The sequence below is a fragment of the Pseudophryne corroboree genome, chromosome 11, assembly GCF_028390025.1.
Source record: "Pseudophryne corroboree isolate aPseCor3 chromosome 11, aPseCor3.hap2, whole genome shotgun sequence".
NCBI classification, from domain to species: Eukaryota; Metazoa; Chordata; class Amphibia; order Anura; family Myobatrachidae; genus Pseudophryne; species Pseudophryne corroboree.
In genome coordinates, this window is record NC_086454.1 from 234,615,732 (window position 1) to 234,623,316 (window position 7,585).

Genomic DNA, 7,585 nt, shown 5'->3' on the forward strand with positions numbered 1-7,585 from the left:
CATAGACTTTTTACTCAAGAGTTTTCTAAAAATGATTAGAATAATACAAAGAAGGTATTTATAATATATTCTTTGTATTTCTCTAGCCTCCATAAGGGATATTGGGGACAGATTAGTACGATGGGTATAGACGGGTCCAAAGGAGCCAGTGCACTTTAAATGTCTTCCACTGGGTGTGCTGGCTCCTCCCCTCTGCCTCCTCCTACAGGTCAGTTTAGAAAAAAGTGTCACACTCTGCAACTCCAGAGTTTTTTCTTCAATTTCTTTTAAACTTTTATTTCTTTCTGTTTGGGCAACAGCATACCTGCGCCGTGGAAGTTAGGGGGGGGGGGGGGAGGGGGCTGTCATCGGCCTCTTGAGGTGCAGAGCCGCTTCCCCGCTGCAGGGCCACCGTCCTGAGGGGCTGTTTGTTCAGCGGGGCATGGCGCCTTGGCTGTCGCAGCCGCAGCATGCCGCCCACCCCTAACACTGCCTGAAGGTGATCATCGTTGGTGAGTACTCATCGGGGACCCCGCTATGGGCGTCCCCCTATTCACTGTGTGGCAGAAGCGTGGGTGAGGCGTACGGGTCCCTCCTGGGGGGGACCCGCTGTAGCCTCTGCGTGAGACTGGCTAAATATTCTTATACCAAGTATTTATGTGAGGCTACAAACACATAGTGAGACATGGCCAGTATAAATATTACACAGTAGCTCCGGCACCATTATGGGGGGCGGGGCTACATCAGACCAGGCTCAGTAGCATTTTGGCGCCTTCCTCTGTATTTCAGGCTGTGTTGTATGTGCATTGTACCTGTTATTCTTTTTCACAATGGTAAAACTGTAGTTATGCAATATTTGTATTGTAATGCTAGATTCTCCCCTATCTCATCTGGCTCAATATCATGTGAGCAGTGTAGTCAGTCATAACAAAATGCTGATAACAATGTGGGGGAGAATCAAGAGCCCTCCAGGCTGGAGGCTGTCAAAACTATGATGTCTGATATGTCATCTCAACTCACTGCAAATGCCAATAAAACTCTGAATCTCAGGAACTATAACAAGCAGTGGCGAATCTAGCTGCTAAACATCCCCCCCCCCCCCCCCTGTCTACTGCAGGTGCACAAAAACGTGCTTTACCTGCACTACTGTCAGATACTGATGATGATATACAGGATGATGTGGATCCCATAAGTGGGGACGCCACACCTACAAAGGGTATTGAACCACTCATATTGGCTATTCGGGATGTGTTAAAGCTCCCCCTGGAGGATGCCAATAATCAGCAGTCATTTTTCCTCCCACAAGACAAAATGACAGTCACATTTCCGGACTCCAAGGAATTGGATGATTTATTTAAAATAGCATCGAAAAATCCAGATTAAAAATATCAGGTGTCCAAGCGGTTTTTGGATACCTTCCCCTTTGCCCCTGAAGGCAGGAAATTGTGAGAAGAATCTCCAGCAGTAGACGTCTCAGTCTCTCGACTTTCTAAAAAGGCGGTATTTCCTGCTTTGGGCTCCTTTACGGTAAAGGACCCGGCAGATAGGAAAATTGAGACCACTCTGAAATCTGTCTACACTGCTGCAGGTGTAGCTCAAAGACCGGCCATTGCAGGTTGACACATGCAATTATTTCCTGGGCTACTCAAATTCAGGAAGGTCTCTCGGGGATATGACCTTAGTTACTACTGTAACTTTCCTAAAACACATTCAGGACATGGCAAGAGTCCTCTGTGACTCCCTTAAAGAGATTGGCAATATTAATGCTAGGACCATGGCTATGGTTGTGTCTGCGCGCAGAGCCATATGGTTGCGTCAGTGGATTGCTGATGCTGACTCCAAACGTAATGTGGAATCTCTTCCCTTCACAGGTGAATGGCTTTTTAAAGGTGAATTGGACGCATGGATTTTCCAAAGCTCCACGTTTCTCCCTTCGGGGGCTCCGCCTGCTAGACGTAACTACGCGGGACCGTCTACTCAGTCCTTTCGGTCCTCCAGATTTCGATCTAGGGCCAGGGGGGCCTCCAATGCAGCTAGAAGCTCCAGAGGAAAACCTATAAATCAGCCGTTGCCAGATCTCAGGACCAAAGCACCAGTTCTGCTTCCGCAAAGACTTCAGCATGACGGTGCCCCCCCCCCCCCCCCTCCCCGAGGGGATCTCATGGTGGGAGCTCGGTTAGGTCACTACAGCCACATCTGGGACGGTTCCTGCCAAGATGCTTGGGTAAGGAACCTTATCTCTCAGAGTTACAAGCTGGAGTTCAACGGTGCTCCTCCCCAACGATTTTTCAAATCAGGCTTAACAGCTTTGGAAAGTATGCATGGTACGCTACTACTGGCCATAAACAAGTTGGTCCAGTCCCAGGTCATTGTTCCAGTACCCCTACAACAATGAGGACAGGGTTACTACTCCAGTCTGTTCGTAGTACCAAAACCAGATGGGTCTATGAGACCCATTCTGAATCTGAATATCTCCCAACCCGACCTCTTCGCTCTTCACAAGACCTGCGTCTCTCATCCACACTCATTACTCGCTCCCACTCACGACTGCAGGACTTTCATTGGGCTGCACCCACTCTGTGGAATGCCCTACCACGCACAATAAGACTCTCCTCTAGTCTCCAAACCTTCAAGCGTTTCCTCAAAACTCACCTCTTTAGGCAAGCGTATCAAATTCCTGAACCACCCACATAACTTTCATAAACCTTCCTATCAAATTACATCCACTCTGTACAGTCCACACATATCCTCACATGTCTTCTCATTCTATGCAATAGATAGCACCTTTCCTTGTGTACATATGCCTATTTCCCTATAGATTGTAAGCTTGCGAGCAGGGCCTTCCTACCTCTATGACTGTTATCACTAGAGATGAGCGCCTGAAATTTTTCGGGTTTTGTGTTTTGGTTTTGGGTTCGGTTCCGCGGCCGTGTTTTGGGTTCGACCGCGTTTTGGCAAAACCTCACCGAATTTTTTTTGTCGGATTCGGGTGTGTTTTGGATTCGGGTGGTTTTTTCAAAAAACCCTAAAAAACATCTTAAAACATTGAATTTGGGGGTCATTTTGATCCCATAGTATTATTAACCTCAATAACCATAATTAACACTCATTTTCAGTCTATTCTGAACACCTTACACCTCACAATATTATTTTTAGTCCTAAAATTTGCACCGAGGTCGCTGGATGACTAAGCTCAGCGACCCTAATGGCCGACACAAACACCGGGCCCATCTAGGAGTGGCACTGCAGTGTCACGCAGGATGTCCCTTCCAAAAAACCCTCCCCAAACAGCACATGACGCAAAGAAAAAAAGAGGCGCAATGAGGTAGCTGTGTGAGTAAGATTAGCGACCCTAGTGGCCGACACAAACACCGGGCCCATCTAGGAGTGGCACTGCAGTGTCACGCAGGATGTCCCTTCCAAAAAACCCTCCCCAAACAGCACATGACGCAAAGAAAAAAAGAGGCGCAATGAGGTAGCTGACTGTGTGAGAAAGATAAGCGACCCTAGTGGCCGACACAAACACCGGGCCCATCTAGGAGTGGCACTGCAGTGTCACGCAGGATGTCCCTTCCAAAAAACCCTCCCCAAACAGCACATGACGCAAAGAAAAAAAGAGGCGCAATGAGGTAGCTGACTGTGTGAGAAAGATAAGCGACCCTAGTGGCCGACACAAACACCGGGCCCATCTAGGAGTGGCACTGCAGTGTCACGCAGGATGTCCCTTCCAAAAAACCCTCCCCAAACAGCACATGACGCAAAGAAAAATAAAAGAAAAAAGAGGTGCAAGATGGAATTGTCCTTGGGCCCTTCCCACCCACCCTTATGTTGTATAAACAAAACAGGACATGCACACTTTAACCAACCCATCATTTCAGTGACAGGGTCTGCCACACGACTGTGACTGAAATGACGGGTTGGTTTGGACCCCCACCAAAAAAGAAGCAATTAATCTCTCCTTGCACAAACTGGCTCTACAGAGGCAAGATGTCCACCTCATCATCATCCTCCGATATATCACCGTGTACATCCCCCTCCTCACAGATTATCAATTCGTCCCCACTGGAATCCACCATGTCAGCTCCCTGTGTACTTTGTGGAGGCAATTGCTGCTGGTCAATGTCTCCGCGGAGGAATTGATTATAATTCATTTTAATGAACATCATCTTCTCCACATTTTCTGGATGTAACCTCGTACGCCGATTGCTGACAAGGTGAGCGGCGGCACTAAACACTCTTTCGGAGTACACACTTGTGGGAGGGCAACTTAGGTAGAATAAAGCCAGTTTGTGCAAGGGCCTCCAAATTGCCTCTTTTTCCTGCCAGTATAAGTACGGACTGTGTGACGTGCCTACTTGGATGCGGTCACTCATATAATCCTCCACCATTCTATCAATGGTGAGAGAATCATATGCAGTGACAGTAGACGACATGTCCGTAATGGTTGTCAGGTCCTTCAGTCCGGACCAGATGTCAGCATCAGCAGTCGCTCCAGACTGCCCTGCATCACCGCCAGCGGGTGGGCTCGGAATTCGGATTTGGGATTTCGAAGAATGCACAGTTCTTTGCTGTGCTGCTTTTGCCAGCTTGAGTCTTTTCATTTTTCTAGCGAGAGGCTGAGTGCTTCCATCCTCATGTGAAGCTGAACCACTAGCCATGAACATAGGCCAGGGCCTCAGCCGTTCCTTGCCACTCCGTGTGGTAAATGGCATATTGGCAAGTTTACGCTTCTCCTCCGACAATTTTATTTTAGGTTTTGGAGTCCTTTTTTTTCTGATATTTGGTGTTTTGGATTTGACATGCTCTGTACTATGACATTGGGCATCGGCCTTGGCAGACGACGTTGCTGGCATTTCATCGTCTCGGCCATGACTAGTGGCAGCAGCTTCAGCACGAGGTGGAAGTGGATCTTGATCTTTCCCTAATTTTGGAACCTCAACTTTTTTGTTCTCCATATTTTATAGGCAGAACTAAAAGGCACCTCAGGTAAACAATGGAGATGGATGGATTGGATACTAGTATACAATTATGGACGGACTGCCACGGTTAGGTGGTATAAAAAAACCACGGTTAGGTGGTATATAATACAATTATGGATGGACGGACTGCCTGCCGAGTTCCGACACAGAGGTAGCCACAGCCGTGAACTACCGCACTGTACACTGGTTGATAAAGAGATAGTAGTATACTCGTAACAACTAGTATGACACTATGACGACGGTATAAAGAATGAAAAAAAAACCACGGTTAGGTGGTATATATTATAATAATAATACAATTATGGATGGACGGACTGCCTGCCGACTGCCGACACAGAGGTAGCCACAGCCGTGAACTACCGCACTGTACACTGGTTGATAAAGAGATAGTAGTATACTCGTAACAACTAGTATGACACTATGACGACGGTATAAAGAATGAAAAAAAAAACACGGTTAGGTGGTATATATTATAATAATAATACAATTATGGATGGACGGACTGCCTGCCGAGTTCCGACACAGAGGTAGCCACAGCCGTGAACTACCGCACTGTACACTGGTTGATAAAGAGATAGTAGTATACTCGTAACAACTAGTATGACACTATGACGACGGTATAAAGAATGAAAAAAAAACCACGGTTAGGTGGTATATATTATAATAATAATACAATTATGGATGGACGGACTGCCTGCCGACTGCCGACACAGAGGTAGCCACAGCCGTGAACTACCGCACTGTACACTGGTTGATAAAGAGATAGTAGTATACTCGTAACAACTAGTATGACACTATGACGACGGTATAAAGAATGAAAAAAAAACCACGGTTAGGTGGTATATATTATAATAATAATACAATTATGGATGGACGGACTGCCTGCCGAGTTCCGACACAGAGGTAGCCACAGCCGTGAACTACCGCACTGTACACTGGTTGATAAAGAGATAGTAGTATACTCGTAACAACTAGTATGACACTATGACGACGGTATAAAGAATGAAAAAAAAACCACGGTTAGGTGGTATATATTATAATAATAATACAATTATGGATGGACGGACTGCCTGCCGACTGCCGACACAGAGGTAGCCACAGCCGTGAACTACCGCACTGTACACTGGTTGATAAAGAGATAGTAGTATACTCGTAACAACTAGTATGACACTATGACGACGGTATAAAGAATGAAAAAAAAACCACGGTTAGGTGGTATATATTATAATAATAATACAATTATGGATGGACGGACTGCCTGCCGACTGCCGACACAGAGGTAGCCACAGCCGTGAACTACCGCACTGTACACTGGTTGATAAAGAGATAGTAGTATACTCGTAACAACTAGTATGACACTATGACGACGGTATAAAGAAAGAAAAAAAAATACCACAGTTAGGTGGTATATATTATAATAATAATACAATTATGGATGGACGGACTGCCTGCCGACTGCCGACACAGAGGTAGCCACAGCCGTGAACTACCGCACTGTACACTGGTTGATAAAGAGATAGTAGTATACTCGTAACAACTAGTATGACACTATGACGGTATAAAGAATGAAAAAAAAACCACGGTTAGGTGGTATATATTATAATAATAATACAATTATGGATGGACGGACTGCCTGCCGACTGCCGACACAGAGGTAGCCACAGCCGTGAACTACCGCACTGTACACTGGTTGATAAAGAGATAGTAGTATACTCGTAACAAGTATGACACTATGACGACGGTATAAAGAAAGAAAAAAAAATACCACGGTTAGGTGGTATATATTGTAATACAATTATGGATGGACGGACTGCCTGCCGAGTTCCGACTGCCGACACAGAGGTAGCCACAGCCGTGAACTACCGCACTGTACTGTGTCTGCTGCTAATATAGACTGGTTGATAAAGAGATAGTATACAATACATACAACAATATACTACTATACTGGTGGTCAGGCACTGGTCACCACTAGTCACACTGGCAGTGGCACTCCTGCAGCAAAAGTGTGCACTGTTTAATTTTAAATTAATATAATATTATGTACTCCTGGGGGCTCCTGCTATAACAACCTGCAGTGCTCCCCAGTCTCCCCCACAATTATTATAAGCTTTGCCTTTTATACATTGATGTGCAGCACACTGGGCTGAGCTGAGTGCACACAGACTGAGTCACACTGTGTGACTGGCTGCTGCTGTGTATCGTTTTTTTTCAGGCAGAGAACGGATATAGCAGAGAACGGATATATTATATTAAAATAAATAAAAGTTAACTAACAACAACTGCACTGGTCACTGTGGTAAACTCTGTCTGACTCTGCACAATCTCTCTCTCTCTTCTAATCTAATTTCTAATGGAGAGGACGCCAGCCACGTCCTCTCCCTATCAATCTCAATGCACGTGTGAAAATGGCGGCGACGCGTGGCTCCTTATATAGAATCCGAGTCTCGCGAGAATCCGACAGCGTCATGATGACGTTCGGGCGCGCTCGGGTTAACCGAGCAAGGCGGGAGGATCCGAGTCTGCTCGGACCCGTGAAAAAAACATGAAGTTCGTGCGGGTTCGGTTTCAGAGAAACCGAACCCGCTCATCTCTAGTTATCACCCAGTTTGTTATTGTTATTTCAAATT